Genomic DNA, 10,000 nt, shown 5'->3' with positions numbered 1-10,000 from the left:
GCAGTTTTCGCGCCGCCCCGGCTGACGCGGTTTCGTGCCGCCCCGGCAGACGCGGTTTTCGCGCCGCCCCGGCTGACGCGGTTTTTGCCGCCCCGGCTGACGCAGTTCGGACTTAGCACTTTTCGGCTGTGCCTGGCTGGCGGCCCACTCACTCGATCGCCATGTCTGTTTGCCACAGTTTTCCCGGTGGTGCCGCACCCGGGCTCGCCCCGGCTGACGCAGTTTTCGCGCCGCCCCGGCTGACGCGGTTTCGTGCCGCCCCGGCAGACGCGGTTTTCGCGCCGCCCCGGCTGACGCGGTTTCGTGCCGCCCCGGCAGACGCGGTTTTTTGCCGCCCCAGCTGACGCAGTTCGGACTTAGCACTTTTTGGCTGAGCCTTGCTGGCGGCCCACTCACTCGATCGCCATGTCTGTTTGCCACAGTTTTCCCGGTGGTGCCGCACCCGGGCTCGCCCCGGCAGACGCGTTTTTTTTTTCTTTCGCCCCGGCTGACGCAGTTTTCGCGCCGCCCCGGCAGACGCGGTTTTCGCGCCGCCCCGGCAGACGCGGTTTTTTGCGCCGCCCCGGCTGACGCGGTTTTTTGCCGCCCCGGCTGACGCAGTTCGGACTTGGCACTTTTTGGCTGAGCCTGGCTGGCGGCCCACTCACTCGATCGCCATGTCTGTTTGCCACAGTTTTCCCGGTGGTGCCGCACCCGGGCTCGCCCCGGCTGACGCAGTTTTCGCGCCGCCCCGGCTGACGCGGTTTCGTGCCGCCCCGGCAGACGCGGTTTTTTGCGCCGCCCCGGCTGACGCGGTTTTTTGCCGCCCCGGCTGACACGGTTCGGACTTTGCACTTTTCGGCTGTGCCTGGCTGGCGGCCCACTCACTCGATCGCCATGTCTGTTTGCCACAGTTTTCCCGGTGGTGCCGCACCCGGGCTCGCCCCGGCAGACGCGTTTTTTTTTTTTTCTTTCGCCCCGGCTGACGCAGTTTTCGCGCCGCCCCGGCTGACGCGGTTTCGTGCCGCCCCGGCAGACGCGGTTTTTTGCGCCGCCCCGGCTGACGTGGTTTTTGCCGCCCCGGCTGACGCAGTTCGGACTTTGCACTTTTTGGCTGAGCCTGGCTGGCGGCCCACTCACTCGATCGCCATGTCTGTTTGCCACAGTTTTCCCGGTGGTGCCGCACCCGGGCTCGCCCCGGCAGACGCGTTTTTTTTTTCCTTCGCCCCGGCAGACGTGGTTCCCCCCCCCCCCCCTCCGTCTTTCTTTTTGTTTTTTTTTTCGCCGCGGCTGAAGTGGATTTTTCGGTGCCTCGACGCCCCGGTAGTCGCGGTTTTTCCGTTTCCGCACGGCCCCGGCTGACGCTGCTCGGTCACAGTCGCCTTTTGTGGTGATTGCAGACTTCTTGAGCGCGGGTGTTTTTTTTTTTTTTGTTGTTGTTGTTTTATTACGCATTCGCTCCAGCAGACGCTGTTTAGACTTTTTGTTTCCTCTTTTATCCTGCGACGAGGTGACGAGGTTTATTCGGTGCCCCGCCGCCCCGGCTGAAGTGATTTTTCCTGTCCCGTGCCGCCCCGGCTGACGCGGTTGGGACTTCGCGTTTGTTCGGCCGCCACGGGTTTTGGCGCACTCGCTCGGTTGCTTGTTGTTGCCACTTGTTGCGAACCCAGGTTTCTTGAGCGAGCGCGGGCGTTTTTTCTTCCTTTCTTTCTTTGTTCTATGTGTTAGCGAATCGGCCTTTAATATCACACGAGGACTCACAACCAACAATTTTCAGTTTGAAGTGTAAAAAATCTGCAGGTGTTGACGTAACTGACTTGCCCCGTACCCTTGAGTACATCCATGAAGTTCTCGTAGTACTACTAAATCGCATTATTCCAAGTGGAGAAATTCCCATAAACTTGCAAACCTCTACACGAAAATCGGTGCGCGTGATAAAGTTGAAAATTATCGTCCGATATCAAATGTGCCTTCTATAACACAAATTCTAGGAAAAAAAAAAAAAAAACACTTGTTCGCCGTTTTCTGCGCCGTGACTGGCAGCACTCCGGCGAAGCGAAACGGGGTCGATTCGAGCACGATATCGGCGTCTTTCGACGTGCTCGCCGGCGACCGTCGCACGAGTACGTCGCACGAGCGCGTCTGCCGGGGCGCCGTTTGCGAAGCCGACGCAAAAGTGGGAACCGCCGCTCGGATGATCGCCGCTTTCGGCAGAGTGAGTGTTGGCACTCCGGGGAAGCGAAACAGCGTGAATGCGCCCACGAAATCGGCGTATTTTGAAGTGCCCGCCGGCGACCGTCGCACGAGTACGGTAAACCGCGTCAGCCGGGGCGTAGTTCGGGACGCCGACGAAAAAGTGGGAAGCGCAACTCGGATCTTCGCCGTTTTTGCAGGAGTGAGTGGCGGCCCTCCTGCGAGACCAAGAAGCATCGATTCGTGCACGAATTCGGCGCCTTTCGACGTGATCGCCGGCGACCGTCGCTCGAGTAGGGCAAACCGCGTCTGCCGGGGCGGGCTTCGGGACGCCGATGCGAAAGTGGGAAACGCTGCTCGGATGTTCGCCGTTTTTGGCCGAGTGAGTGCTGGCACTCGGGCGAAGCCAAACGGGGCCGATTACGGCACGATATCGGCGTCTTTCGACGTGCCCGCCGGCGACCGTCGCACGAGTACGGTAAACCGCGTCAGCCCGGGCGGAGTTCGGGACGCCGATGCGAAAGTGGAGAACGCCGCTCGGATCTTCGCCGTTTTTGGAGGAGTGAGTGGCGGCACTCCGGAGAAGCCAAGGAGCGCCAATTAGCGCACGATATCGGCGTCTTTCGACGCGCTCGCCGGCGACCGTCGCACGAGTAGGGCAAACCGCGTCTGCCGGTGCGGGGTTTACGACGCCGACGCAAAAGTGGGAACCGCCGCTCGGATGTTGGCCGTTTTTGGCAGAGTGAGTGCTGGCACTCCGGCGACGCGAAAGAGCGCGAATGCGCCCACGAAAGTGGCGTATTTGGACGTGCGTGACGGCGACCGCTGCAGGAGTACGAAAAACCACGTCAGCCGGGGCGAGCGACACACGGCGGTCTGGGTGCTTATCGCTGCTATTATAGGGGCACCCCGGCAGACGCAGAAAAAAAAAAAAAATTTTCGACCTTCTTTTTTGCTGGTCGAGCTCGGGTAACCCAGGTCGCAATGGGAGCCGCGCACGAAAGCGGCGTCGCGAGACGCGTTCGCGGTCGCTAGTCGCACGAGCTCGGCAACCGCGTCAGCCGGCGCGGAGTTCGGGATGCCGACGGCTAAGTGGGTACCGCTGCTCGGATGTTCGCCGTTTTTGGCCGAGTGAGTGCTGGCACTCCGGTGAAGCCAAGGAGCGCCAATTCGTGCACGATATCGGCGTCTTTCGACGTGCCCGCCGGCCACCGCCGCACGAGTACGGCAAACCGCGTCTGCCGGGGCGGGGTTCGCGACGCGTACGCAATAGTGGGAACCGTCGCTCGGATGTTCGTCGTCTTTGGCCGAGCGAGTGCTGGCACTCCGGCGAAGCGAAACGGGGCCGATTCGGGCACGATATCGGCGTATTTCGACGTGCTCGCCGGCGACCGTCGCACGAGTACGGCAAAGCGCGTCTGCCGGGGCGAGGTTTGCGACGCCGACGAAAAAGTGGGAAGCGCCGCTCGGATCTTCGCCGTTTTTGCAGGAGTGAGTGGCGGCCCTCCTGCGAGACCAAGAAGCATTGACTCGCGCACGATATCGGTGTCTTTCGACGTGCCCGCCGGCCACCGCCGCACGAGTACGGCAAACCGCGTATGCCGGGGCGGGGTTGGCGACGCCGACGCAAAAGTGGGAACCGCCACTAGGATGTTCGCCGTTTTTGGCAGAGTGAGTGCTGGCACTCCGGCGAAGCGAAAGAGCGCGAATGCGCCCACGAAAGTGGCGTGTTTGGACGTGCTTGACGACGACCACCGCAGGAAAACGAAAAACCACGTCAGCCGGGGCGAGCGACCCATGGCGGTCTGGGTGCTTATCGCTGCTATTATAGGGGCACCCCGGCAGACGCAAAAAAAAAAAAAATTTTTTTTCGACATTCTTTTTTGCTCGTCGACCTCGGGTGACCCAGGTCGCAGTGGGAGCCGCGCACGAAAGCGGCGTCGCGAGACGGCTTCGCGGTCGCTAGTCGCACGAGCTCGGCAACCGCGTCTGCCGGGGCGGAGTTCGGGACGCCGACGGCTAAGTGGGAACCGCCGCTCGGATGTTCGCCGTTTGTGGCCGAGTGAGTGCTGGCACTCCGGCGAAGCCAAACGGGGCCGATTCCGGCACGATATCGGCGTCTTTCTACGTGCTCGCCGGCGACCGTCGCACGAGTACGGCAAAGTGCGTCTGCCGGGGCGGGGTTTGCGACGCGTACGCAATAGTGAGAACCGTCGCTCGGATGTTCGTCGTCTTTCGCCGAGCCAGTGCTGGCAATCCGGCGAAGCCGAACGGAGCCGATTCGGGCACGATATCGGCGTCTTTCCACGTGCTCGCCGGCGACCGTCGCACGAGTACGGTAAACCGCGTCAGCCGGGGCGGAGTTCGGGACGCCGATGCGAAAGTGGGAAGCGCCGCTCGGATCTTCGCCGTTTTTGGAGGAGTCAGTGGCGGCACTCCGGTGAAGCCAAGGTGCGCCAATTCGCGCACGATATCGGCGTCTTTCGACGTGCCCGCCGGCCACCGTCGCACGAGTACGGCAAACCTCGTCTGCCGGGGCGGGGTTTGCGACGCCGACGCAAAAGTGGGAACCGCCGCTCGGATGTTCGCCGTTTTTGGCAGAGTGAGTGCTGGCACTCCGGCGAAGCGAAAGAGCGCGAATGCGCCCACGAAAGTGGCGTGTTTGGACGTGCTTGACGACGACCACCGCAGGAAAACGAAAAACCACGTCAGCCGGGGCGAGCGACCCATGGCGGTCTGGGTGCTTATCGCTGCTATTATAGGGGCACCCCGGCAGACGCAAAAAAAAAAAAATTTTTTTTCGACATTCTTTTTTGCTCGTCGACCTCGGGTGACCCAGGTCGCAGTGGGAGCCACGCACGAAAGCGGCGTCGCGAGACGGCTTCGCGGTCGCTAGTCGCACGAGCTCGGCAACCGCGTCTGCCGGGGCGGAGTTCGGGACGCCGACGGCTAAGTGGGAACCGCCGCTCGGATGTTCGCCGTTTGTGGCCGAGTGAGTGCTGGCACTCCGGCGAAGCCAAACGGGGCCGATTCCGGCACGATATCGGCGTCTTTCTACGTGTTCGCCGGCGACCGTCGCACGAGTACGGCAAAGTGCGTCTGCCGGGGCGGGGTTTGCGACGCGTACGCAATAGTGAGAACCGTCGCTCGGATGTTCGTCGTCTTTCGCCGAGCCAGTGCTGGCACTCCGGCGAAGCCGAACGGAGCCGATTCGGGCACGATATCGGCGTCTTTCCACGTGCTCGCCGGCGACCGTCGCACGAGTACGGTAAACCGCGTCAGCCGGGGCGGAGTTCGGGACGCCGATGCGAAAGTGGGAAGCGCCGCTCGGATCTTCGCCGTTTTTGGAGGAGTCAGTGGCGGCACTCCGGTGAAGCCAAGGTGCGCCAATTCGCGCACGATATCGGCGTCTTTCGACGTGCCCGCCGGCCACCGTCGCACGAGTACGGCAAACCTCGTCTGCCGGGGCGGGGTTTGCGACGCCGACGCAAAAGTGGGAACCGCCGCTCGGATGTTCGCCGTTTTTGGCAGAGTGAGTGCTGGCACTCCGGCGAAGCGAAAGAGCGTGAATGCGCCCACGAAAGTAGCGTATTTGGACGTGCTTGACGGCGACCGCCGCAGGAGTACGAAAAACCACGTCAGCCGGGGCGAGCGACCCACGGCGGTCTGGGTGCTTATCGCTGCTATTATAGGGGCACCCCGGCAGACGCAGAAAGAAAAAAAAAATGGGGACATGGCGTGCGTCACCGTGCGGCTTCGCAGCGTTGCCGAAGTCGCCGAGCCCTTCGACTGAGCCGAACGGCGGACAGGGAACGTTGGTCGGCCGTTCTAACCTGTCGGTGCCACGCCGAGACGTCGTTAAGGAAAACCGCGTCGTGGGCCTCTACGACGCCGTCGAGTCGTTGTACGTTTGGTGTCCAGCGTGTCGGCGGCGAGTAGCGGACACGTCGTTCACGACTTCGGTCTTTCGCAGTCGACGCGAACTTGCGGAGAGTCGTGGTGCCTCACGTTTTCGGCAGAAACCGCGGCGGAATTTTCCCGTGCGTGCGCGCACGACCTCGGTGCTGTGCCGTCAGCGTAGTGTTGCACAAACTCGTGGCCTACCCAAGGTGCGGTACGTTTGCGGCCGTATCCTCGGTGGGAATTTCGTGAGTAGGGTCGCAAATTCTACGACCTCGGCGGGTTTGAGAGCGACGTAGACTTGTGGCACGCTCAACATGCCACACGTTTCGGGGCACACCCGCGGTGAAATTTTCTCGAGTACGCTCGTATTAGGGCCCAAGGAGGTCTGGGTACTTATCGCTGCTATTATGTGGGGGTTCTCGTGAGCGGCGTACGCGAAAGCGACCGGGTGTCTGATATGCGGCGGGCTTCGGCCTCGTCAAGCGTGTCCTCGGGTCTGCTCCAGGGGAATCCACGGCAGTCGTCTGCAGCCTCATCCGCTTGATGCGTTAGGGGCTGGTTGTCGGACGGTGCCGTTTTACCACGATATCGAGGTGTGTTCCGTGTCGTCCTCGGGCGATTCAGATGCGAAAGCGCCGAAGACGCGGGCGTGACCCGTCGTCTGGCGGCTTTGCAGTCTCGGCTCCGTTGCTAGTTCCGGCCGGTCCACCGACAGTGCAGCGGGCTTGGGCAACCCGCACGGCGCGACCGAGTCGATGCAACGAAAAAGAGCGAGCATGAACGTGCTTCTTGCCGCACGGCTCCCACTCGTCTTTCGGGAAGGTTGTGCCGTAGCGAGCTCGAACGCCGTCATCTCGGAGTGCAAAATAAGCGTGTTGGGGCGCCTGAAGGTGGCCTCCGCCGCACACAGACTGCGTCCGGCCCGCCGAGGGCGAGGACGGACGCGCAGTCGAACGATTACCTGGTTGATCCTGCCAGTAATCATATGCTTGTCTCAAAGATTAAGCCATGCATGTCTAAGTACATGCCGAAATAAGGCGAAACCGCGAATGGCTCATTAAATCAGTTATGGTTCCTTAGATCGTTTCTTCCTACTTGGATAACTGTGGCAATTCTAGAGCTAATACATGCAGTGAGCCTGGAGCCCTTTGGGTAACGGGTGCTTTTATTAGACCAAGATCGATCGGGTTTCGGCCCGTATTGTGTGGTGACTCTGGATAACTTTGTGCTGATCGCATGGCCACGAGCCGGCGACGTTTCTTTCAAGTGTCTGCCTTATCAACTTTCGATGGTAGGTTACTTGCTTACCATGGTTGTTACGGGTAACGGAGAATCAGGGTTCGATTCCGGAGAGGGAGCCTGAGAAACGGCTACCACATCCAAGGAAGGCAGCAGGCGCGCAAATTACCCACTCCCGGCACGGGGAGGTAGTGACGAAAAATAACAATACGGGACTCTTTTGAGGCCCCGTAATTGAAATGAGTACACTCTAAATCCTTTAACGAGGATCAATTGGAGGGCAAGTCTGGTGCCAGCAGCCGCGGTAATTCCAGCTCCAATAGCGTATACTAAAGCTGCTGCGGTTAAAAAGCTCGTAGTTGGATCTCAGTTCCAGACGAGTAGTGCATCTACCCGATGCGACGGCTTGGACTGAACATCATGCCGGTTCTTTCTTGGTGCACTTCATTGTGTGCCTCGAGATGGCCGGTGCTTTTACTTTGAAAAAATTAGAGTGCTCAACGCAGGCGAGTCGCCTGAATAAACTTGCATGGAATAATAGAACAAGACCTCGTTTCTGTTCTGTTGGTTTTTGGAATACGAGGTAATGATTAAGAGGGACGGACGGGGGCATTCGTATTGCGGCGCTAGAGGTGAAATTCTTGGACCGTCGCAAGACGAACTACTGCGAAAGCATTTGCCAAGAATGTTTTCATTGATCAAGAACGAAAGTCAGAGGTTCGAAGGCGATCAGATACCGCCCTAGTTCTGACCATAAACGATGCCAACCAGCGATCCGCCTGAGTTACTCAAATGACTCGGCGGGCAGCTTCCGGGAAACCAAAGTATTTGGGTTCCGGGGGAAGTATGGTTGCAAAGCTGAAACTTAAAGGAATTGACGGAAGGGCACCACCAGGAGTGGAGCCTGCGGCTTAATTTGACTCAACACGGGAAAACTTACCCGGCCCGGACACTGGGAGGATTGACAGATTGAGAGCTCTTTCTTGATTCGGTGGATGGTGGTGCATGGCCGTTCTTAGTTGGTGGAGCGATTTGTCTGGTTAATTCCGATAACGAACGAGACTCTAGCCTATTAAATAGGTGCGGGGTTCCCAGCACCTTACAACCTTCTTAGAGGGACAAGCGGCTCCTAGCCGCACGAAACAGAGCAATAACAGGTCTGTGATGCCCTTAGATGTCCGGGGCCGCACGCGCGCTACACTGAAGGAAGCAGCGTGTCTTTATCCCTGTCTGAAAAGACTGGGTAACCCGTGGAACTTCTTTCGTGATTGGGATAGGGGCTTGCAATTGTTCCCCTTGAACGAGGAATTCCCAGTAAGCGCGAGTCATAAGCTCGCGTTGATTACGTCCCTGCCCTTTGTACACACCGCCCGTCGCTACTACCGATTGAATGATTTAGTGAGGTCTTCGGACCGATGTCCGGCGCGGCCTTTCGGTTGCGCCGGTCTGTTGGAAAGATGACCAAACTTGATCATTTAGAGGAAGTAAAAGTCGTAACAAGGTTTCCGTAGGTGAACCTGCGGAAGGATCATTAACGGATTGTGAAGGGTGAGCGCCTCAGCTGCGTCTGCGCCCGACACTTTCTGCCGCTGACCCCGTTTGGACGCGGGGTCGGCTTTTCCCCACGGGGCTGCCTGAATGTGGAGCGGCACCCCGTGACAAATTGTTGCGCCCAGCGGACGCCAACACCGCGACCTTGGACGGTCGGCCAGGTGGCGGACGCGGGTACAAACGGCGCAACGCACTCATAGGTCGGCTTTCGACCCGCCACTGCACCGTGGCTCGAAGCGCTCGAAATGCGCGACCCGACCGCTGCGGGACCGCCTAGTACTGTAAACAGGAGCGGCGGAGCGCGAACGGCGAGTCGTGGTTACGTCGGTAGAAGGCGAGGCTGCGCGTTCCCGAAACGCCAGCCGAGTGCCCTCCCGACCGTTCGAGCGTGCAAGAACGAGACCCGACAATCGCGCGGCGACTGCCAAGTACGAGAGGAACGGCACAAGCGTCGGCGGTCGGTCAAGGAACTGGCGATGTGACGGGTCCGCTGTGCACCAGTGCATACCGTCCCGCCGTCCGCGGCAAGCGCCTCCGCGTCCTCGGGTGACGGAGGCTGCCGGTCGGTTCTTGCAGGCGAGGGATCTCGCTGGCACCGGTTCGCGTTGACGCGCGGCCGGTCATGGCACGGCGATGCGACGGCCGAGGTGCGCAGTACTCGATGGAGGAACCGCACGCTCCGATGACCGTCCCGCCCTCCGCGGCGTATGCGTACCGACCGTAATGGTTGCAGCAGCGCCGGCCGGCTTTTGAATTCGCCACACGAAACACGGTGCGAGATCGCGGTTAGGGGAGCGTCGACGTTGCCAGGCGTTTTGCTTGCTGCCGAGGGAAAGGCGGCACGGCCACGTCGCGCTCGTCGCGATTAGCGGGTCTGCGCGCTTTGGGAAGGTGCCGCAACGACTTGCCGAAAGAGGAAGCACGGAAGAACGAGGGACTTGGACGTCCCGACAATTGAACGCACTTGCGGCCAGGCCCTTGCTGGCTTCGTTCTTCCGCCTCGAGTAGGCTCGTACGCGGCTCCGGCGCCGAAAGTGGTCCTTGGCACCGACTTCGGTGGACGTGGGAAGTGCCGCGCAAGTACGGCGCGCCTGGCTCCACCTGTTGGCTAAAGTAGGCAGCCGGATCGGCATTT

At 60.3% G+C, this 10,000-nt stretch overlaps 1 non-coding gene across 1 annotated transcript; it reads left to right on the top strand.

Moving 5' to 3' along the window:
• The first annotated feature begins 7,033 nt into the window (after nucleotides 1-7,033).
• Nucleotides 7,034-8,848, top strand: LOC142791197 (small subunit ribosomal RNA). Its single transcript, XR_012890060.1, has one exon. It is a non-coding gene; the product is annotated as a small subunit ribosomal RNA (ribosomal RNA).
• Nucleotides 8,849-10,000: the final 1,152 nt, after the last annotated feature.

This window comes from Rhipicephalus microplus, unplaced genomic scaffold (assembly GCF_043290135.1).
Source record: "Rhipicephalus microplus isolate Deutch F79 unplaced genomic scaffold, USDA_Rmic scaffold_151, whole genome shotgun sequence".
Lineage (NCBI taxonomy): Eukaryota > Metazoa > Arthropoda > Arachnida > Ixodida > Ixodidae > Rhipicephalus > Rhipicephalus microplus.
The sequence above is the reverse complement of the archived record's forward strand: the minus strand, read 5'-3'. Positions and strand labels throughout refer to the sequence as shown.